Below are 24490 nucleotides of genomic sequence, written 5' to 3' on the forward strand. Positions count from 1 at the left end.
TATTAGCTGTCCCTTTATCACACAGTAATGCGGCAGTAAACTTTCATTCAGCAGCTGTGTTACTGGACTTTGGTCTGTTAAAACACAGTTAGTAGCTCCCACAGTGGCTAAAACTGACACAGTTAAAACGGCCCAACAGTGTGGTACCGATACAAAATGGAACGTGCTTAACACAAAGAAAAACACACAGCAATTCGAGTGCAGCGGCCTGTCATTTTTCCAAAAAGCAAAGCAAAATTCAAAATAATGAAACTTAGGTAAAATAACAGTTATAAAACATATCTCTGCTCAGACAGGTTCAGGACTCACCCAAGCCAGCCCTAATTATAAGCTTTATCAAAGAGGAAAGTCTTTAGCCTACTCTTAAATGTGGAGATGGTGTCTGCCTCCCGAACCCAAACTGGGACCTGATTCCATAGAAGAGGAGCTTGATAACTGAAGGATCTGACTCCCATTCTACTTTTGGAGACTCTAGGAACCACAAGTAACCCTGCAACCTGGGAGCACAGTGTTCTAGTTGTATAATATTGTGTAATGAGATCTTTAAGATACGATGATACCATTAAGAGCTTTGTAGGTGAGGAGAAGGATTTTAAATTCTATTTCGGATTTTATAGGGAGCCAGTGCAGAGAAGCTAATATTGGAGAGACATGATCTCTTTTCCTAGTTTTTGTCAGTACACGTGCCGCAGCATTTTGGATCAACTGGAGAGTCTTAAGGGACTTATTCGGGCCGCCAGATAATAAGGAATTGCAGTAGTCCAGCCTAGAAGTAACAAATGCATGCACAAATGTTTCGGCATTATTTTGAGACAGGATGTGCCCGATTTTTGTAATATTATGTATGTGAAAAAAGGCAGTCCTTGAAGTTTGTTTCATGTGGGAGTTAAAGGATAAATCCTGATCAAAGATAACTCTGAGGTTCTTTATGGTGCTGCTGGAGGCCAGGGCAATGCCATCTAGAGTAACTATATCTTTAGATAATTTGTCTCGGAGGTGTTTGGGACCAAGTACAATAACTTTAGTCTTGTCAGAGTTTAACATCAGAAAGTTGCAGGTCATCCAGGTCTTTATGTCCTTAAGGCATGCATGAAGTTTAGTTAACCGGTTAGTTTCATCTGGCTTGATCGATAGATATAATTGGGTATCATCTGCATAGCAATGAAAGTTTATGGAGTGCTTCCTAATAATACTGCCTAGAGGAAGCATGTATAAGGTGAATAGAATCAGTCCAAGCACAGAACCTTGTGGAACTCCGAGACTAACTTTGGCGCGGACGGAGGACTCACTGTTAACATGTACAAACTGAGATCGATCTGATAGATAGGATTTAAACCAACTTAGTATGGTTCCTTTAATGCCAATTACATGTTCCAGTCTCTGTAATAGGATGTGATGGTCAATGGTGTCGAACGCAGCACTAAGATCTAACAAGACAAGTACAGAGACAAGTGCATTGTCTGATGCAACTAAAAGGTCATTTGTATTTTTCACCGGTGCTGTCTCTGTGCTATGATGCACTCTAAACCCTGACTGAAAATCCTCAAATAAACTATTGTTATTTAGAAAGTCACAAAGCCCGCCACCTTTCTGCTTACCGCTCCCGGTGTGATCCCTGTCGGCCCGAATAGTCTGAAAGTCGTTGATGGAAACGTAATATCCGGGATATCCTGGTGTAGCCATGTCTCTGAGAAGCAAATCAATCTACACTCACGGAACTCCATCTGACTGCGGGCTAACGGCATTAGCTCGTCCTTTTTATTCGCCAGTGATCTCACATTGCCCATGATGAGAGAAGGTAGACATGGCTTAAATCTCTTGTTCTTAAGTCTCTTTTGTCTGGACCCTTCTCTCTTCCCTCGCCGCTTCGTTCCACCTCTGCATCCTCGGTGTGTCCTCCTCCAGTTGTACTGGGTGCCATGGCGCACGGCTTCAGCACGTGTAAACAGCTGATTTGCAGCGGTGCCCTGACCGAGTAGCAGAAGCTCATTTTCGTAAAGAGCGTAGTTTAAATTATACTTACACACAAGTTACTCAAGTTTTGAAGAAAAAGGAAAGCTAAAAGTTGGAAAAAGTAAGACGACAAGACGGAGCTACAGCAACAGGCAGCAGGCACGTTGCACAATTTGTAACTATGACGACAAAGGTCCCCTAATCTTAACAAATTAGTAACTGTAACCCAAACCATGATATTTCCTTAGCCTTAATAAAGTACTTATTTGAACCCAAACCACAATCTTTCCCAAAACTTGCTTTTGTGCCAAAACATAACCAAATCTTAACCGTAACGTCGTATTTATTTTCCAACAGTGATTTGTAATCGTTTTGGAAGACAGACACGTGGTGATATCCTGCAGATAGGAGCGTCAGTTCAGAAAACGTTCTGAAGGGTATGGACCAACAACGTATTTTGTCATTTAATTTTGGAGGACTTGTTGGTATGTAGAGTATGAGAGCCCTCCTTTCCAGTTTAAACAGTAATTTAGAAATAAGACCCAAAAAGGTTAACAAAAGTATATGCATATTCTTTCATTCTTTATTATTTAACTTAACTACAATTTATGTCATTGCACAACCACTATCCAATTAATTTACTTATACTCCACATAAAAGTGGTTGTGTTGAGGTGTCCTTTCTCTTTTTCGTCTTTAACAATTCAAAACTTGCATGTAAAAAGAAGGAATGTCCCCCTTTCTCTTGACAGTTTCTTTCTAAAACAAAAAGCCTTAGAATGTGGACAGAAAAAATGCAACACAAATGTTCAATGTATGTTTAGTCAGGGAGAGGGTGTGGTCTAATCTGCATCTATTTCAGGGGCCACAGCTATTGCTGGGAAGCCCTCTTGTAGACCCTCCATGTTGTTAAGGTTATGTAGTGCCTTTGTAATACTAATGTTTGGATTGCAAGTGACAGCAACAGAATGGTCCTAGAGCCCCTTATTATCCCCCTGAGCTCCAATCTAATGCTGTCTGTCTCTGGCACTCTGGAGCCCAACCAGTGAGAAATTAGCCCTCTAATGGACAGAAAAAAGAAAGTTCATCTCTGCGCTCTCTTATGATCGCTGTCTGATCTCTCCTGGCTTTTTTCTATTTTCTCTTCTCTTTGTCTTTGTTTGTGATCTGACTGTCATTCATTCCCCTCCAACTCTCCATCTCTTTCTCTCTCCCCATCTCCCTCTTTCATCTCTCCTCTTGAGAGAGCCGTCCTATCCCTCTGCTTGTCTCCTTCCCATAATTCATGGTGACAGGAAAGGTTAGAGCAAGCACGGCGGAGCTCTAGCTGACAGAGAGAGGAGAGTCAGGTATCTTTTAAAGCCTTGTCATTACAGACTGTTTACAAGTTATCACAGTTTGACTGAAAATACTGAAATGCAGCTTCATCTGTGACATTAAGTAATGTCTGAGAGACAGTGTTGACATGTGAGGATTATTGCTACACTTATATATTTATTATAACACAGCTATCCTGTCATGTTCTATGATTAAGGTTTCGTCTTTCATAAGTTTTATTTGGTGGTTTTAGTGTCCACGATCCCGTGTGTAGGTTTCATAATTTTGTCTCTTACAGGAAAGGAAAAAAAATGTGTTGTCTAAGTGAAACACTTTGGCCCGTTTTACCTTCTGTATACATTACCAAGTCAAACAGTAACAGTAACAAACATGCAGGTGAGGTGGGAGGCTAGAGGCACAAACACATCACATTAGTCATTAATCATCTCTAATTAAGGCCAGCTGAGAAGGTTTCATGCTTAACAAATCATTGAAGATATTTTCCTGTATTTAAACAGGTCAGCTGAATTAAGCAAATCCGTTTAAAGATCCAGTAATGTCATTTCTGAACACATTTAGATTTATTTGTCCAGATTTTTGATATACCTGTCTCTGAAAAGTGGTAGAAGCTGCTGGTTTGGGAATATTTTTCCTTACTGTAAATTCTCAGTCTGTCAATTTTCCTCAACACAGAAGTCTTTTGTGTAAGGATACAATTTTTTCAATTATTTGGTATGGTCTGAAAACTCATACCCATTAGCTTTAACCACTGCTGCTACAAATAAAAAGGTCAGTCAGAGACATAATTTAAAGCTATAACAAATTCAAAATGCTTTGTTGTTGCACTTTGGAACAAAACATTGTGCCATAATTGTATTATGACTGTTTTATCAAGTTTCTACAAATTGTAATTTCTAGCTTTAGCTCGCCACTAGCGCATTATGCAACAGAATTTTAAGCTCTGTGATTGGATGTTTCTTACTGTAATACACTTTTCTAGTCATAGTGGAATTTTTTGTCCACATGCTTTTACAGGATCGGCTATAATGGACAAGAACATGGACAGTGGATACCATTCTCTGCGGTCATGGGCAGATGACAAAATTTACATCCCAGTGACCCTCTTATCCACGGGAATGTGGAAAGTATAATCTGGGTTCACTTTAGACTTTTTATCACAGAACCAGATATTTTCATACACAGTTGCTCATGTTCTGATTCAGCCAGGAGAGTTTCATGCCCACCCATGACTTGGAATTGCTCCAACTGTCAGTCATCTGTCCCAACTACTCTTGAAATAGACCTCACTGTGAACCGTTTTTAATGGAACTACTTTCTTCTGAAGAAATAGTCCCTTTGAAAATGAAATTGAAATTCTTTTGTGTGTTCTGTGTAGTATCAGGAACACTGTTTGTAGAGAGAGATGCTACTTTTTAATTTTTTTTGAACGCCATTGTTCAATGCTGTGAGCACCACAAACAGAATTCCATTCACCTCCATTGTATCTCAGAGAGAGAATCTCAAAATCAGGGTGGCTAGATACCAGTAGAGGTGAATGAGGAAATATGCTTTTTATTTGTCCTTGAAATTTGGGTGAACTGACCCTTTAAACGTGTTAGAGACATTAGGAGGAGAAAGGTTGAGAAAACACAGTGATCAAATGGCTAGCAGACCTGACTTTGGGTCATGGCTGTTGAAATCATACTAATCAACTGAGAGGGTAACACAAAGACATCGAGGAAGGATGGGCACACACACTCAGGGCTCGCTGGTTTAGCATATAACAGGCCGGTAAACAAAAACAACAGAGCTTTCATTAATTAAGGACCAAGGGGCTGGGTGGGCAGACGGATGGGCGAGGGCTGCTGAGACACTCTGAGCGTGGCACAGCGCCAGGCCTCCAACCACGCCAACCAGAACACAGCTGCCTAATGGAGCGCTGGCACTGCTGAAAGACAGGGGGAGTGGAGAGAGGGGGAAAAAGGAGAAATAGAAAGGAGGAAATTGGAGATAAAAACTAAATAATCAAGAAATTTGTAGGAGAAAAAAGGCAGAGGGAGGCATGGGCTGAAAGACAAAAGGGGAAGAAAGAAAGGGAAACAAAGTTTGCAAGGGAATTGAGATGAGGAGGAAACAAAGGCGGATAAAAGGAGAGGGAGAGTGTGTGTGTGCAGAGGGAGAGATGAGATGGAGATAGAGATGGAGATTGGATGATATCCCTCTGACTCTGTTCATTAATATCGTATGATCTCCTTTCTCCCTCCTTTGTGATTTTAACACATTTCTAATTAGCACAGAATCCTCTAAGTTAAAGAAGGAGGGAGGGAGGAGGGGGAGAGAATCATATTTATATCTGTCTTTAATAAATTCACTTTCATTTGATCTTTTTTTAAACGCACAGGCTGCTGTGCAGCGCCTCTTCCCTTTCCCCTGACTCTGGCAGAATGAAAGGTGGTATAAATGCAGGGCTAATTGTTATGCTTATAAGGAAGCTTGCACAGTAGCTAAAGTTGTTAGATTACAAAAAGTGGAGAGGAGAGAAAGTTTTGCTGCCTTACAAAACCCCCACCTCCCCTGTGATTCAAAAGAGAACTAAAGACGTAGAAATCTGGACTTATAGAAACACAACATAGTCTCGTGCATTTCAGGAAATAGTGAACCGTAATGTTCAGCATCTAGTATGTTTTTGCTTGACTTTACTCCATCTGCTCTATTTTGTGTCTTCGTAGTGACGATGTCACAATGTACAGCACATGAGGGAGGGTCCCTTCACGCCTTTCACTGAGACACTTAGCAGCTCATCTAATCAGAGTGCAATTAGACTGAGACTTCTCTGGGCGACAGAAGACTCTGATTACCCAAGAGTCACTGGGGGTATATTTAGTATCTCTGCTCTTGTTCCTCCATGGTTAGCGTAGCGCCCTGGAGCTACAAAGCGAGCTGGTGCATGGCAGAGACATTGGAAGCGGGACGGCCTGGACTTGGCTGAGGTGCTCACTCAGACTGACTGAGTGACTGCAACTGAGGTCTAACAATGGTAACCTGATCCAAAACCTCATCATCCAGCTTCTGAGAGTGTCAGGGTGTTCCAATTATACATGTATCTAATCTCTTTGTGCATGTAGCTCCTCAGTGTTCTACTGCTCTGATCCTAGACTGCTCATTGTGCTAGTCAGAGTTAGACTGACTAGACATTAGATGTATTGCCTGTAAGGAGGCCCAATATTGCACCCTCTATTAAATGCAGCCTACTATCCCTAGGAATTATGTACATTTTAGATGGTTCTGCAGTCCACTCCGACTATCTGTTTGTCCCCTGTTGGTTCTCCCTCTGTGTTTGTCTGTGTGTGTGTGTGTGTGTGTGTGTGTGTGTGTGTGTGTGTGTGTGTGAGTGTGTGGCTGGCAGGGCACGGCCTCCCAGGAACCTCCAATCAAGAACTGACACACCTGCTACACCTGCTGTAACTCACCTGATCTCCTTCCACTAATCAACACCTGACAGTATATATACCCAGCTCTTCCATCCAGTCTTCGCCAGATCGTTAGTTTACCTATGAAGCTCGGCCTGTACTCAACGAAAGATTATCTTGCTTGTATGTCTTGTGAAACCCTGATTATTCGTCTGATTCCTGTGTCCAGGCTCATCTCCCTGATTAACCTGTCTCCAGCCAGCACCAGTTCCGCCAGTCACTCGCCAGCCTGCCTAAGCCACAAGCTCTTGCCGCTTCCCTACACGCACCAAGTGTCTTTTCGTGGTTCTGATAATAAACTGAAGCTATCACCTAATCTCTCTCTGTGTTAGTGGTGCATTTGGGTCCAGAACCTCTGTGAAACCATAACAAAAGCACCAGAAACCAGGGTTTACTGCGTTCCATTTCACAGAATTTGCAAAATGCTGGTTGTGATTTGCTCATTTTGTTTTCACTGAAAAAAAAACAAATGTCATATTGTAACTCATGCATGAGCATGTGAGAGCCCTGTAGGACTGAATCTGCAATTTGCAAGCGAAAATAATTTGTGAAATGTGACACTGCCACTATTTATGATCTTCTGTGATATGTTTAAATGTCTCTGCGGACCAATGCAGAGAGGAGTTTATCCAACAAAGAAGCATTTTCTGATCTGACGCTGTATCAGTAGGACGACATAATTTGTCTATACCCTCCAAAACCATTACTAATCACTGTTGAAAAATCAGGCAGTTAATCTCTTTTATGATGTGATGTGTTATGTGTGATGCCTCCTGATATACCTGAGTTTCATTTGTACTGGTTTTAATGGAATTTGTAGTATCACATGATGATCTATAATAGTTGTTTTTCAGTATTTTGTGGCCCATGACCTTGTTTATAGACTTAAATTCTCATTACGCCAGCAATCAATGAGCTGTCAAGTTGTCATGTGAAATTGATCACAGTCTAGTCTGAGTAGATATCATCCTTCAAATCAGATCACCTATAAGTATGTCTCCCAATTTTCAATCATGAAACATAGGAGCACATCCATTTCAAGCTGCTGTTCTAAACCATAAACCTCTCCATCTGTGCTTTACTGACCCATAATCCACCTCAGTACCCTCCCACCTCCTTCTCTTCTCTCTATTTCATCTGTCTACCAGCAATCTTTGCATCTCCTATTTGCTCTCTCCCACGTCATCAGTTGTCAGCACTTTGGGGAATAGGCCCAGGCTTTCACAGATAAAGGCAGGCATGTCAATAACAATGTTCACAGAGATGAGCCATGCCTCACAAGTTGGTCGGGTTCAGGAGTTCACAGGTGCCACCAAGGTGTAGGTTTGCTGTCAATCATTGTATGTGAACCCTGCAGATCGGAGGCAACCTGAGGACCGTGATCAGAGTGTTCCACCTGCTTGACTACAACTGAGAAGGACACATCCGACAGCACGAGTTCCGCCGCATCCTGGACAACTACTGCATCCACCTGACAGACAAGAAGTTTCAGAGGTGGGGGTTAGTGTTATACATCTGACACAATTTGACAGGCAGTCAGCGTCACTTCCTGTCCCAAAAACCATACATACAAGCATATAGCGCTTTCATTACTGAGACTACATCCGCCACAAGAAATGTTTCCAGCCAACCAGCCAGAATATATAGGAAAAAAAAAATATATACTTAAAGATTGATTCTGGTTTATTACAGTTTGGGTCTTATTTTTGTAGTTTGTCCATCATTTCTATCAGTATCAATCACAGGCCCACATCAAGTTAATTGCTGAGATCTGGAAAGATGATAACAGTGCTAAAAAGAAGTCGGTAAACGGTAAAATGATTACCCAAACTGTCCTACAGACAGTTTACAGACTAATTTCCTGCTTAAACTTAACCTGCTTTACTTACTGTGCACACACAGTTTTTCTGTGCAATGACGTTTACAGTTCAATACCATTTTATCAAATCTGGATCCTCTCTCTCACAGACATGCACATACACACTATTACACCTGAGAGCAACAGCTGAATGTCTGAACACATACTGACTTAAAAAAATGTACATGCATATAATCAAATTCAAATCATCCTTTTTTTAAACATATGTGCATATGTTAATGTGTTGCACACACACACATGCGTTGTAAACCAACCATCACAGGCCCAATTTTGAGTAGTCCCTGTGGTGCGAAGTCGTCTGTCAGCTAGGACAAGATCACTAACACTAACTTTGTGGTCAGCCTTTGTCTCAGGATAAGAAAGAGCTAATTGACTTTTAAAACTTTGGGCCCTGCAGTCAAATCCACTCCAGAAACGCGGCTCAACTTTTTTGACGCGGCTCTAGAGGATTGTGTGTGACAGGTTCATTTTCAATGGCTTTAATTGCTTTTAGTGCTCAGGACTCTCTCTCTCTCTCAAACACATACACACACTTGCTCTGTCTGTGTTAGAACACATGAAGCCAAGCATGAAGCATGACTTCTTTTCTCATCTTGTCATTGACATGGATTTTCTTGAAATTATAAACTGTACCACTTATTTAAATATGAACGTCCAGCATCTGTTTGCTTTTTTCTAGGTTGTGGAATCACTACAGTCCCAATAACAAGTCCACCATTTCCTATAAACTCTTCCTGGACAAGCTAAGCTTTGTAAAAAGCCATAGCTTTATGCTTGCTCCAGTTTACTGAGCTAGATATGGATACAGTGGATTAAACTATAACTGTTAACCACATATGTATGGATCTGCTGTAGCCACTCCTCCAGTTTGGGGGTCACTGGCCCGAGTGCTCCGATGACCACGGGCACCACTGTCGCCTTCACCTTCCAAGCCTTCTCCAGCTCTTCTCTGAGCCCTTGGTATTTCTCTAGTTTCTCATGTTCCTTTTTCCTGATGTTGCCATCACTTGGTATAGCTACGTCAACCACAATGGCTTTCCTCTGTGTTTCCCACTTTGACCTCGGGGTTTCCAGTCCATACTCCATGCATATGTTCCTGTACACTATGCCAGCTACTTGGTTATGGCGTTCCATGTATGCTTTCCCTGCCAGCATCTTACACCCTGCAGTTATGTGCTGGATTGTCTCAGGGGCCTCTTTGCACAGCCTACACCTTGGGTCTTGTCTGGTGTGGTAGATCTGGGCCTCTATTGCTCTGGTGCTCAGGGCCTGCTCCTGTGCAGCCATGATGAGTGCCTCTGTGCTGTCATTCAGTCCGGCCCGCTCTAGCCGCTGGTAGGATTTCTTGATATCAGCCACTTCAGTTATGTTCCGGTGGTACATCCCATGTAGGGGTTTGTCCTCCCATGATGGTCCCTCCTCCAGCACCTCTTCCTCTGTTCCCCATTGCCTGAGACATTCACTGAGCACGTCATCTGTTGGGGCCTTATCTTTGATCTACTTGTGGATCTTGGATGTTTCATCCTGGATAGTGGCTCTCACACTCACTAGTCCACGGCCGCCTTCCTTACGGCTAGCGTACAGTCTCAGGGTGCTGGATTTGGGATGGAACCCTCCATGCATGGTGAGGAGCTTTCGCGTCTTAACGTCTGTGGTCTGTATCTCTTCCTTTGGCCACCTTATTATTCCCGCAGGGTATCTGATCACTGGCAGGGCGTAGCTGTTTATTGCCTGGGACATGTTCTTGCCATTGAGCTGACTTCTTAGGACTTGCCTTACTCGTTGAAGGTATTTGGCAGTTGCTGTTTTTCTTGTTACCTCTTCGAGGTTGCCAGTTGCTTGTGGTATTCCATGGTATTTGTACCCTTACTCAATGTCTGCTATTGTTCCTTCTGTGTGGACTACCTTCCCTCTCTTTGTCACCATTCGACTGCACTTCTCAAGCCCGAATGACATCCCAATGTCAGAGCTGTAGATTCTGGTGGTGTGGATCAGTGAGCCGATGTCCCGCTTGCTCTTAGCATATAGCTTGATGTCATCCATGTAGAGGAGGTGACTGATGGTGGCCCCTTTCCTGAGTCCATATCCATAGCCAGTCTTGTTGATTATTTGGCTGAGGGGGTTCAGACCTATGCAGAACAGCAGTGGGGACAGAGCATCTCCTTGGTATATGCCACATTTGATGGATACTTGTGCAAGTGGCTTGCCATTGGCCTCAAGGGTGGTTTTCCACAGCCTCATCGAGTTTGCAATGAAGTCTCTTAGAGTCCTGTTGATGTTGTACATCTCCAAGCATTCAGTGATCCATGTGTGTGGCATTGAGTCATAAGCTTTCTTGTAATCGATCCAGGCAGTGCACAGGTTGGTGTGTCGGGTTCTGCAGTCTTGGGTGACTGTTCTGTCAACCAGGAGTTGCTGTTTGGCTCCTCTGGTTCCTTTGCCATCGTGGGATCCTTCGGGATCAGGATTGTACGCCCTTCGGTAAGCCATTCAGGGTGCGTCCCATCTCTTAGCAGCTGGTTCATTTGTGCTGCTAGGCGCTCGTGGAGTGCAGTGAGCTTCTTTAGCCAGTTTCCATGGTGGGTACTGTTTCTCATGGCTTATAGCCAAGCATCTCGCGGATCACTGCTGCTGAGGTGTATATCAGCTCATTGGTTTCAGTGATGGTTGTGGTAGGGATTGCACTCAATGCTGCATTCACATCTGAAAGTGACTTTCTGATGGTACTTCACTTGGCCGTTGTAATTGGCATCGGGGTTGCCTTGCATTCATCCTCGCTATGATCTTATCTTTCAGGTCAGTCGCTGCCTCGTTCAGCGTGATTGCACTTGTTGGGGCTTCATACCCAATCTCTGACCCAATCTCTGACCTTGTGTTGTATCTCGTCAATCTCAAGTTGTGATAGCAGTTGCCGCTTGTGGATGTTGGAACACTACTAGTTGCTTCGCTGTAAGCCTTGATTGTGGGTTTCGAAGTAACCATTCATCCCACATCCTTTGCATGTAACCCTGGTCAGAGGGGTATTGGTATTGGATAGGAATGGTATTGGATACATTTAAATTTTGACCTGATGATGGCGCTAGATGAAAATTCTGAGAATCACCAAAATTTTTACAATTCATCCTGAGGGGAACATGAATGTCTAAACATGGCAATCTATCCAATAGTTGTCGAGGCATTTTACCCAAAATCACAAATGTCAACCTCATGTTGGAGCTAGAGGAAAAGTCAGGGAATCACCAAACTCAGTAGGATTCCTCTTGTAAACATGAATGTCTGTACAAAAAACATTTAAACATGAAAAAGGGTCCACACACTAAAGCTCCCTTAAGTGCAATTTATTTGCACATCCAACAAAAACAAATTTGCCAATTCATCTAGCAGATATTAGAGATAGAGGTATTTCACTGGATAAGTGAATGTAACCTGCTGGTGGTGCTAGATGAAAAGTCAGAGGATCACCAAATGTATTAGAATTCTCTGGTTACCATGAATATCTGTACCAGTTTTTAGATCAATCCATCCAATAGTTTTTGAAATATTTCAGTCTGGGTCAAAATGGTGTACTGACAGACCAACATTGCCATCCCTAGAGCCCAACCGCTAGTATGGCTAAAAACCTTCCAGATTAAAACCAATGGCAAAGTCAGATACAAGATCTAACTGTTTCATGAAATCTAGTCTCCAACTACCATGGCCATATTTGTAAATACTAGAATCAAAAGTTATTCTATAGATTGTGTTTTATAGAGATGGCCAGTCGAGGAACAATTCCACCTGAGCAAGTCAAATACAGGTAGCAGAGATCAGAATCTCTTTCCAGTTTGTGTGAAGCCCCATCAGTCCTGCCACACAGGAAGCTGCAGACTCTTTTCTACGACAAGGTACAGACTTATCTGAACGACGTTGTGTGTTTTATTCCTCCTGTTTGCATGTCAACATCAGGCCCTCTCCCCTGCATAATCCTCTTTAAAGACGAAGGGGTAAATTGGCTCTAAGTGACATGTCAGGATGCAAACGGCAGAGGAAACACTTCTAATTAAAATGTTTGCCCAGAAAAATCAGCTCCTGAGTTAGTGTGTTAATCACGGCTAATTTGCAGGAAAGGCAGTGGAGTTGGGGCTAGCTTTTCTCTCACATCCCAGAGCTGCACTGGGATCTTCTCCATGGCAACCGAAACCAGAGATGACTCACTTCCTGCCCTTTTTGAGGAGAGAAAGACAAAGCAAGAGAGAGATCTGTCTCTAAAATATGATGTATGTACATCAGTGTGTTCTTTTACCTTTCAGATGTGTATAAACTGTACCCCACTGTGGCAAGCGCTGCAGGCCTTTGACACCACCCGCTCTGGCTTGGTAAAACAGGATGTCCTCAAGGCAGTTCTCTGCAGCGTTATATTACCCATGAACCCTCACTCCATCCAGAAGCTGACCAGCAGGTAGGGAAAGCAATATTTCATTTATTTCTTCTTTCTTCTTTTTTCTTCCCTCTTTTTACCAACCTACTCTGCCTCAACCTCCCTGCACTTCACTCTTTCAAAATTCCTCCAAAAAGACTCATTGCAAGTTTTCGCAAACGCTTGATTGCAGTCGTTGCTGCTAAGGGTGGCCCAACCAGTTTTTAGGTTTAGGGGGAAATCACTTTTTCAGACAGGGCCATGTAGGTTTGGATTTTGTTTTCCCTTAATAATAACAACCTTCATTTAAAAACTGCATTTTGTGTTTACTTGTGTTATCTTTGACTAATATTTAACTTTGTTTGATGATCTGAAACAGTTAAGTGTGACAAACATGCAAAAAAAAAAAAAGAATCAGGAAGTGGGCAAACACTTTTTTACACCACTGTATATCTATTGTGATATGTCAGCTCCTTTCCTTTCCATTCCAACTATCTCCTCTCTCAGGGCCTTCAAGCAACCTGCCTGAGATGAAGACATCTTGGACCAGGACAGTTACCCTCGAATGAAAGAGATCTTCCATCTGCTGGACACAGGAAGAAAATAATGGAGTGATGAATTTCCTACTTTGTACAAAAGATACACTGAAATGCTTTCAAACCTCTCCCTTATTGCCCTTATTATTTACTTGTAAAAAGTGTAGTAAAAGACAAGACAGAAGTGATTTTGAATGTTGTCAGACAGGACACAAGGGAGTAATCTCAGCAGATTGCTAAGAGACAAAGGCACATGTTTAGGTGTATGCTTTGAATATAAATGCCAGACAGCTTTACAGATGAGCCAATCATCATCCGCAGCTTTTTGATGGCCATAAACATGATTAGATGATTGCATATGGCCACTGGTTAGCCACTCAGTCACTAGCCATATGTTCGTCTGACAGCCATCCCCTTCAACACGCCTCCACATCCAGTTCTGCCTCTTTAATTTCAAATCAGTCTACTTCAGCTGGATGAAACTTAGGAGTTTGACTAAACTTTAGTGGAAGGGGGGTTTAGTTTTCCATTAATTCACAGTTATGTTTGATGTTGCTGCCGCCACTCACAAAACAACAGGCAGCTTCCAAGTTTGAGGTGTGTGTCTGTGTGTGTGTACGTGTATGAAGCTTCTCCCAGATATGAATCACACATATCTATCTGCCAGAATCTCCTCCCTTTAATGGCATGGGAGGGAAAAAAATCCCTCCATCAACTTTTTTAATAATCTATTCAGCGGTGGGAGATCAAACAAGAGTGTCCTCACAGCGCCAGCCAATAATGAGGTTTTTCAGTCAGGCAGGTTCTAAGCCAGCTATGGTTTTTAGACTATCTCTAGGGAAACATTTAAGAGCTCAGAAGACTTGCTATGATTCCCATTGTTTGTGTTTGATTCACAATCTAACATACAAATCAGATGGATTCACAATTGTGCTAGGCCATAATTAGTCCTATCATAATATTACAGTGCATTATCATATAAGGCACTTAAATATTGTGTAACATAACCATAACAAGGAGTGAAACACAATACCATTAACATATATACTGTTAATGTAATCAAATATAATATCCCTTCAATAAAGGGACTATGTAGTTTGTGGTTTTGAATTGGATTCTATGTCTTAACTCTCATTTTATAACATCCACCAGAGATCATTAGGTGTAAATCTATAAAATAATCCTAGTGTTTGTTTTATATATCCAAATTGTACATCTGAAGATCATTTTTAAAAAAATGTGATAAATGTGTTTTGTTAATGCTGTTTTGTGCTGCTCAACAAACATCAAAACACTTTTAGTGCCCTTTTTGGGCAAATTTGTTGTGTAACCTGTTTAGTACACAATACAAAGTGGAACACTAGGATAAAGGTTTTTTTGTTGTTCTGTCAATGAAAAGAACCATACAATAGTTTTAAGCATTTAAGAGAGCTAGTAAGGGGTCTAAGTAGAATGTAGCTACTAGCAGTGACATGTAAACAAATGTCAAAAAAGGTTGCGAGGGTGCGCGCAGCCGCGCACCAAAAGTGATGTAATCGCCAATTTTAGACGAGACTAGGTGCCCACTGCACGCATGCCGTGGGGCTTTTTATTTCAAGATGGACAAGTTCAAAGGTTATTTTTGTTCAAAAAAGTTCAAACAGGCATCTGTAGAAGATGGCATTAGTTAATTACAATACAACTGAGAATATGACTGCCACAAATACTGATAAAAGCAAATAACTTGAATTAAGAAGTAAAGTAATTAATGAATATTTACAATTAATCAGAGTCCGACTGATGCAGGATTTTTGGGGCAGATGCCAATACCAAAATGAGGGAGTAAAAACTTCCGATATCATTATATCGGCCAATTCTTTATACAGTGGTGTGCAAAAGTATTTGCCCCCTTCCTGATTTCTTTTTTTTTGCATGTTTGTCACACTTGAATGTTTCAGATCAAACAAATTTAAATATTAGTCAAAGATAACACAAGTAAACACAAAATGCAGTTTTTAAATGAAGGTTGTTATTATTAAGGGAAAACAAAATCCAAACCTACATGGCCCTGTGTGAAAAAGTGATTGCCCCCTAAACCTAATAACTGGTTGAGCCTTGCTTAGCAGCAACAACTGCAATCAAGCGTTTTCGATAACTTGCAATGAGTCTTTTACAGCACTGTGGAGGAATTTTGGCCCACTCATCTTTGCAGAATTGTTGTAATTCAGCCACATTGGAGGGTTTTCAAGCATGGATTGCCTTTTTAAGGTCATGCCACAGCATCTCAATAGGATTCAGGTCAGGACTTTGACTAGGTCACTCCAAAGTCTTCATTTTGTTCTTCTACAGCCATTCAGAGGTGGACTTGCTGGTGTGTTTTCGATCATTGTTCTGCTGCAGACCCCAAGTTTGCTTCAGCTTGAGGTCACTAACAGATAGCCGGACATTCTCCTTCAGGAGTTTTTGGTAGACAGCAGAATTCATGGTTCCATTCATCACAGCAAGTCTTCCAGGTCCTGAAGCAGCAAAACAGCCCCAGACCATCACACTACCACTAACATATTTTACTGTTGGTATGATGTTCTTTTTCTGAAATGCGGTGTTACTTTTACGCCAGATGTAATGGGACACACACCTTCCAAAAAGTTCAACTTTTGTCTCGTCAGTCCACAGAATGTTTTCCCAAAAGTCTTGGGGATCATCAAGATGTTTTCTGGCAAAAATGAGACAAGCCTTAATGTTCTTTTTGCTCAGCAGTGTTTTTTGTCTTGGAACTCTGCCATGCAGGCCATTTTTGCCCAGTCTCTTTCTTATGGTGGAGTCATGAACACTGACCTTAACTGAGGCAAGGGAGCTTTGGATGTTGTTGTGGGGTCTCTGAATTCAGATGTGAATTTGATACAGCATTCTAGTGAGGCTGACAGACTTTGGAGTGGCCTAGTCAAAGTCCTGACCTGAATCCTATTGAGATGCTATGGCATGACCTTAAAAAGGCAGTTCATGCTCTAAAACCCTCCAGTGTGGCTGAATTACAACAATTCTGCAAAGATGAGTGGGCCAAAATTCCTCCACAGCGCTCTAAAAGATTCATTGCAAGTTATCGCAAACGCTTGATTGCAGTTGTTGCTGCTAAGCAAGGCTCAACCAGTTATTAGGTTTAGGGGGCAATCACTTTTTCACACAGGGCCATGTAAGTTTGGATTTTGTTTTCCCATAATAATAACAACCTTCATTTAAAAGCTGCATTTTGTGGTTACTTGTGTTATCTTTGACTAATATTTAAATATGTTTCATGATCTGAAACATTTAAGTGTGACAAACATGCAAAAATAAGCCAAAACCATGAAGTGTCTTAGTATTGAGTTAGGCCACCACAAGACTCCAGAACAGCTTTAGTGCTCCTTGCCTATCTATGGAGGGATGAACACCATTCCTCCACAAGATATTCCCTCATTTATATATACAACCTTTATTAAATCAGGTCACCTCATTGAGACCAAGAGATAACAAAAGAATATATAGCATCAGAGACAGTCACAGACAGACATCACTAATGTTTATATTATATCATTTGGTCTTATGGTGGTGGTTACTCTAGAGAATATTACTAGAGGTGGAACAGGAATTTTTTAAATAAAACAGATGACTTGCTGATATGTCTCTGATGCCTTCATTTATGCAAAGGATAAAAGAAAGGTTGATTACTCAACTGTTATTGGCAATCGAAAGTGACATTAGATCTACAGAGATTAGTAATGTTAACATAATTTCAATTAGATGGGAAATGCAGTTTCAATCTAAAACCTCATTAAAATTATTTCTGACAAAGCAAGTACATGTGTAATCACTAAAACATCTTGTACTTTCATTGTATTAAAAAAGTTACAAGGCCTTAATATGGCCTTAAGATAATATCACAGTATTTCAAGGTGTTTTTGTTTTTCTGGAGTTAATTCGCCGTGAGTAGAGTACACTTCACTACTGATTTTTGACAGATAAATGTAGAGTGGACAATCACAAGAACAAATAACATGGGAAAAACTACAGCCATACAATTCCACCGCATGCTGCTTTACAACAGCCATAGTTCTTGTAATTACAAATGTCTGTTTTGGTCCTCCAGCTGTAAACTATTTTCAGTGTTTTCATTCAGTCATAGTCCCAAAACGAATATTTCCACAGCTCTCCTTAGACAGTTTCCTATAATATTTATGAATAGTTACTAGTAATAGGTTACATTTATAAGTTACATTTAAAACATGACATGTGCTTAAAGGCAGAATAAGTAGGATTTAACTGAATTGAATTAACTTGAATTAACTGCGTATGTAACTGATTGTTTCACGGTGGTTACGTTCTATAGCACAAATAAACACGCTGACACCTCTGCACACCTCCGCAATTGTCGGATTTTGTGTGAATGCAAAGGTAGGCTTCATCCTGTCCACTCTGTGGCCTCTCTGAATTGCTTAGCTCACCCCGCCCTCGGTCAAACAGACACACAGCCCTGCACACAGACAGAGAGCAGAGGCGAGATGGAGACAGCGATGTCGCTACGTTTTTACAGTCCCGACCTTACAGCCTACGTGCTATTACCGGGTGGGGGCTACACATCACTGCCCAAAGGTTGCTGCCCAGAAAAATCCTGAACACAGCAAACTAATAAGAAATAAATAAAATAAAAGCAGATGGCCTCTGGAGCTGCAGAGACTGGATCTGAGGTTCTGGGCCACCTGCTGCCCCCATGTTCCTACTTGACAACTGCTACTACAGTTGTTGTTATTGGCTCTGTTACTATTATTGTCACTATTATTCCTATAGGTGTCATTCCTATTATTATTAATTTATTAATATTAATGTTACCACTACAATTACATTATTACTACTATAAAAATTCTAGGTGGTATTTGCATTGTGCCTCCCTCTCACCCACCCCCACCCACCCTCCCCAAAACCTCTCTCCCTCTCTCTCTCTCTCTCTCTCTCTCTACATAGTAGATGTCTATTCAGTGCACTCTTTCCTTGTCAAGTGGTTTGCTGATCACAGGTCTGCTGTTATCAGTATGTATCAGAATACCGTATTTTCTCAAATAAAAGCCAGGTCTCAAATAATGGCCGTGGTCACCAAGAACAAATAAAGGCCGGGGGGAGAAAAAGGGTGGATAAAATCCCAGTGCCTGTTATATAATTTGAAGTACTGTATGGGAACCATGCAAGTCGCTGAATTTTTCGTAACATGTTCCTGCAAATGTTTCACAATAAAAGCCTTGTTAGAAAAGTGTCCACTGAAATGCTAGAGGGATTTCAAATTGAAAAGAAGACAGGAAGTGTTGAGCTTGTATTGACAGCATAAGTGTTAGTGTGCATGCACCAGCCTGCATGCTGCATGCTGCCTGTTGCCGTAGCTCCTTCTCGTTGTCTTACTTTTTCCAACTTTTAGCTTTCCTTTTCTTCCAAACTTGAGTAACTTGTGTGTAAGTATAATTTAAACTACGCTCTTTACGAAAATCAGAGTGTTTTAGTACTTTTTTTTGCCGTGGAACTTCTTCTCCTGCTACTCGGTCAGGGTACCACTGCAGATCAGCTGTTTGACCGCATTGTTTACACCAGGGTACAGCTGGTCGCGCTGAAGCCGAGCGGCATGGTGCCCAGGACAACCGATGTCTCCACTGAGATCTGGAGGAGGACACACCGAGGATGCAGAGGTGGAACGAAGTGGCGAGGGAAGAGAGAGGGGTGCAGACAAAAGAGACTTAAGAACAAGAGATTTAAGCCGTGTCTGCCTTCTCTCGTCATGGGCAACGTGAGATCGCTGGCGAATAAAATGGACGAGCTAACGGCGTTAGCCCGGAGTCAGATGGAGTTCGGTGAGTGTAGTTTGATGTGCTTCTCAGAGACACGGCTACACCAGGATATCCCGGACCGTAACGTTTCCATCGACGGCTTTCAGACTGTTAGGGGCGACATGGATCACACCGAGAGCGGTAAACGGAAAGGCGGCGGGCTTGCTGTTCAAGTTAACAACAGATGGTGTAACCCTGGTCACGCTACTATCGAGCAGAGTATCTGTAGCCCGGACATTGAACTGTTAGCTGTGGGACTCCGGCCATATTATCTGCGACATGAACTCTCACATGCCATTGTTGTGGCTGTTTACACCCCCCCCCTCTGCTAACCCGGCATCGGCATGCAACACCATTCACACCACCATAGTACAACTCCAAACTCAACACCCGAGTGCACTCATATTAATCTCGGGTGACTTCAACCATATTAGTGTTTCAACAACACTGACTAATTTCACACAGTATGTGAATTGTCCTACTAGAGAGGAGAGGACACTGGACCTGCTGTATGCTAACGTTAAGGACGCATACAGCCCCCGGGTAGGTCAGACCACAACCTGGTTTACCTCACACACTGTTATGTGCCTCTGGTTAAAAGGCAACCTGCGACCAATGAGACACTGCAGGAAAGTTTTGAGGTGACAAACTGGGATGTACTTTGTGAGCCTCATGGAGAGGACATTGATGGGCTTACTGAGTGCATTACTGGCTACATTAACTTCTGTATGGCCTGCAATGTCCCAACTAAGATGGTCCATTGTTATCCAAATAACAAACCGTGGGTAATAAAGGACATCAAAGACATCCTGAATGCCAAGAGGAGGGCCTTTACTGATGGTAATAGGGAGGAGGTGAGGGCTATCCAGGATCCAAGGAGAAGTACAGGAGGAAGCTGGAGCGGAAACTCCAGCAGAACAGCATGAGAGAGGTCTGGAGTGGCATGAAGACCATCACTGGCTTCAGACTGACTGGCAGCAGAGGAGTTGAAGGCAGCTTGGACAGGGCCAAGGAACTTAATCTGTTCTTTAACAGATTTGACACACTGGCTCCTGCTCATCCCCCCTCTAACTCAGCTGCTGTCGGCCCTCAGACTCCTCTGTGTCCACTGCTCCCCCCTCCCCCATCTTCCTGGGAGAGTCCTACTCCCCCCTCAACTGGCTATCAGGCCCTCTTCACACTACTAATGACTCCCCCCTCCCCCGACTGGAACCTCTGCTGTGTGCCTGACTGCTGACCAGCAGAGAGGACAGCTGATGAAACTCCACTCAAACAAGGCTGCAGGCCCCGATGGAGTTAGCCCGGGGGTGCTAAAAGCCTGTGCCCCCCAGCTATGTGGAGTCCTTCAACATGTCTTCAACCTGAGCCTGAGTCTTCAAAGGGTCCCTGTTCTGTGGAAGACATCTTGCCTCATTCCTGTGCCGAAGATGCCGCGTCCCAGTGGCTCCAAGGACTACAGACCGGTGGCACTGACCTCCCACATAATGAAGACCCTGGAGAGACTGGTGCTGGAACAGCTGCGGCCCATGGTCAGATCCCTCCTAGACCCCCTTCAGTTCGCCTACCAGCCCCGGCTGGGAGTTGAGGATGCCAGGAGCTGGTTGTGGATCTACGAAGGTCCAAGGCACCAGTGACCCCGGTGTCCATCCAGGGGGTCAGTGTGGACCTGGTAGAGGATTACAAGTACCTGGGAGTACACATGGACAAAAAACTGGACTGGGCTAAGAACACTCAAGCTCTGTACACGAAGGGCCAGAGCCGCATCTATTTTCTGAAGAGGCTGAGGTCCTTCAACATCTGCCGGACAATGCTGAAGATGTTTTATGAGTCTGTGGTGGCCAGTGCTATCCTGTATGCTGTTGCATGCTGGGGCAACAGGCTGAGGGTAGCGGACGCTAACAGACTCAACAAACTGATCCGTAAGGCCAGTGACATTGTGGGGGTGGAGCTGGCCTCTCTGTTGGTGGTGTCAGAGAGGAGGATGCTGGCCAAACTACATGCCATCTTGGACAGTGTCTCCCACCCACTCCATGACATGCTGGTCAAGCAAAGGAGTACCTTCAGCGGAAGACTCATCTCCCGAAAAAGTACCACAGAGCGCCACAGGAATTCATTCCTGCCTGTGGCCATCAAACTCTTTAACTCCTCCCTCTAAGGGTAGTCTGTATGATCCTAAGTCATTAAACTGGACATTGATCATTACATCTCTGCAATACTTGACATAATTGTGCAATATTCTGTGTAATACTCCTGTGCAATATTTTAGTTTAAAATTCCCTATTTATTGATATTGATATTACTCATCCCTCTATTATTGCTGTGCAATATCCTCCGTGTCATTATAACCTTAAATAAGCTACACTTAACTTGACAGTTCATGCACTATTACCTTATACCGTATTATTATCATCAACCTGCAAACCCACTTGGTACTTCACACATATTTTATTTTATACTTATACCCACTTGATACTTAATTTATTTTCTCACCTATATTATAGTGTATTATATTTTTTGGTAGTATTCCTGTGTGCACTGATGTAAAGGCGAGCTACTGTAACAAAAGATTTTCTCCTCGGGGATCAATAAAGTATTTCTGATTCTGATAATACAGTAACAAAACTTTAACACTAAAATAAAACCAAATATACTTATTAAAGCTGCTGGTCTTGATAACATCCCTGGAACTGGAGTTACATCCAGGTAACTACTATTTCTATTTTGTACGTGCTCTGCACTATAACTGGCTTCTAGGGATGAGATGTATTCCCAGCTGGGCCTGAACCCTGTGAAAATTAAAAGGAACAACAGCAGTCCAGCGACTGCGACCCGACTGCAACAACACCAGCAAAAGTTGGATGTCATAACTGACAGATCTGCAAGGCCATCCAGCATCCAGAATAGAAGTACCAGAATAGAAGTACTAAGCAAAAAATATAATAAACTTTAATACAGGTAAGATAAATTAAGTACCAAGTGGGTTTAAGTATAAAATTAAAACAAGTGTAAAGTACAGAGTAGATTACCGGTTGATGATAAGTATGTATGGTAAACGACGAAACTGAGCTACGGCAACAGGCAGCATGCACGTTGGCGCATGCTCACTAATATGAGATTGGCTTTTGTCAGAGTGTACATGAAGCCACTCACTGTTTTAACCACACCCTCAACCTTGTTCTGGTATATGGCATTGAAATTGAACATTTAATAGTCTCCACAGAATCTTTCATTATCAGACCTTTTGAACTCCTTTTACTGGACTACACGCCATTAGGCAAAAACTCCTTCTCTAGATGTCTATCTGATAGTGCACAGCAGCGGTGGATGGCCACCCGCCATTGAGTCTGGTTCTGCCCGAAGTTTTTCCTTGCCACTCACCAAGTGCTTGCTCATGGTGGGATTTGTTAGGTCTCTGTAAATAATATTATAAAAACACATTTAAACACAATTAAAAACACATCAGTGAGCCACACTGTTGCACTGGGTGACATGTTTCTTCAATACCATGAACACACACACACACACACACACACACACACACACACACACACTGTAGTTTATTCTGACTGAGTCCCACATAAACCGTCTTTCTGCCCCAAATACTCACTAGAGCACCACATGTGCATTAATCCACCGCTGAAAATAGTCCCCAACAAATGCATTATTTCCTCCTGTTTAAAGTGTCAATCCTTAAGATTTCAGTCCTGGTTGATTTGGCGACACCAGTAGTTACTGGCGGTAACAGCAAATGCGGTTTAATACAACATGTCACTGAATTCTGGGCACAGCAAAACAAACTATTGTGGTTTTAATAAAGACGTAAGGCAGTAATTGGCCTTTTCCCATCATTCTGTGAGCAACCGTGATGTGATTTTATGCACATGGCATGAGTCTGCAAACAGCAGGGCACAGTGAAAGGAGTTGGCTACCTCGCTGAGAAGTTGGAGGTGAGCAGCCTGTCAACTGCAGCTCTTCCTCTAACAACTGTGGCTGCTCCTGACTGTTGCATTACTCCCTGCAATATTTCAAACTCATCCGCTGTCAAAAAATGGCCAAAATGACCGTTGTCTTGTTTTGTAGACACATTTTTGATGAACGACAGTGGTCAGTGTCAAGCTCATTGACAAATGCATTGCATTTCCTGTGATACTTCATAATAAAAGTCAACTCGTGTTGTGTCATTTAAATGCTTCTAAGGTGAAGCAGCAGCAGTAGGAAATGTTCGGTTTGCACTGGCAATAACTTTATAAAGCATTTTTTCCGGGAATGTCGCCACTAAAACCCAGTTCATAATACTGAAAATATATAAATATTGCAATACTTTCATCAGTGGGCCATAGGCTCATTCACCATTATGTGGCCTCATTCTGCGATACATAGTGACCAGCTGTTTTAGGAACTGACTGACCTTTTTTTTTTTTAAAGAATCCAGTGCCAGTGAGTTCTCTCTCCAGAGTGTGTTTCCCTGTCAGCTCTCCATTGTCCACGTGCAGATTGGCAGGGTTCACTATGTATGCTTTACTGTCGAGATGGTCATGTGGCTTTTATTTGTTCCCCACTGACCTTCCATACATTTGTCTTTGACAGCGTCCCATCAGAGCTGTGGGTGATAGCCTAGTTGCGGTCAGTCAGACTGCTGTGGTGTTGCTCTAACCTCAATCTCATCCTCTGGAAAATATTTTCCAGGATGGTGCAGGTGTCTGGAGCGTTAAGTTAAAACCAGTTCCAAGTCAAGAGTGACACCAGAGCAAATCATGCTGTAATCAAACTTGTACTTCTACTCTACAAGAACAAAAAATTAATTCATAGGAAGTGACCAATCAATTCATAAAAGTTAGATGGATTGGGGGGTTAGGGTTTGTAGCAGGTCTGTCGGTTCCGTGAGATCCCCTGGCAAAAACACGGATGCAGCAGGACTTTCCACAGGTTTCGTCTTTTATTTATTCAGCCGACTCACACACACATACTTTCAGCAAGCAACCAAAAACACTCAACCACAACGCCTCTTGCTTGACCGGCTTGTTCATGCTGGTTGAGATCCTCTTCTTCTTATCACCGTCTAAACCAAAAGTCCAAGCCAAGTTCCACAGCCAGCCTGACTGTCTGTCTTGTCTGTGT

The 24490-nt window shown here is 42.5% G+C and overlaps 1 protein-coding gene across 8 annotated transcripts in view; it reads left to right on the forward strand.

The window, feature by feature from the left end:
- Window positions 1–24490, forward strand: part of sult4a1 (sulfotransferase family 4A, member 1) — a 119780-nt gene that overhangs the window by 82766 nt on the left and 12524 nt on the right. For 5 of the 8 annotated variants that reach the window (XR_006376714.1, XR_006376720.1, XR_006376715.1 and 2 more), the window contains exons 8-10: window positions 8097–8233; window positions 12908–13056; window positions 13522–13625. The gene's annotated coding sequence lies outside the window, so the exon portion shown is untranslated. Of the gene's footprint in view, window positions 1–8096; window positions 8234–12907; window positions 13057–13521; window positions 13626–24490 lie in introns of those variants that run through there. The other 3 variants (XR_006376716.1, XR_006376718.1, XR_006376722.1) reach the window with 2 other exon arrangements.

The sequence above is a fragment of the Siniperca chuatsi genome, linkage group LG23 (genome assembly GCF_020085105.1).
Source record: "Siniperca chuatsi isolate FFG_IHB_CAS linkage group LG23, ASM2008510v1, whole genome shotgun sequence".
Classification (NCBI taxonomy): domain Eukaryota; kingdom Metazoa; phylum Chordata; class Actinopteri; order Centrarchiformes; family Sinipercidae; genus Siniperca; species Siniperca chuatsi.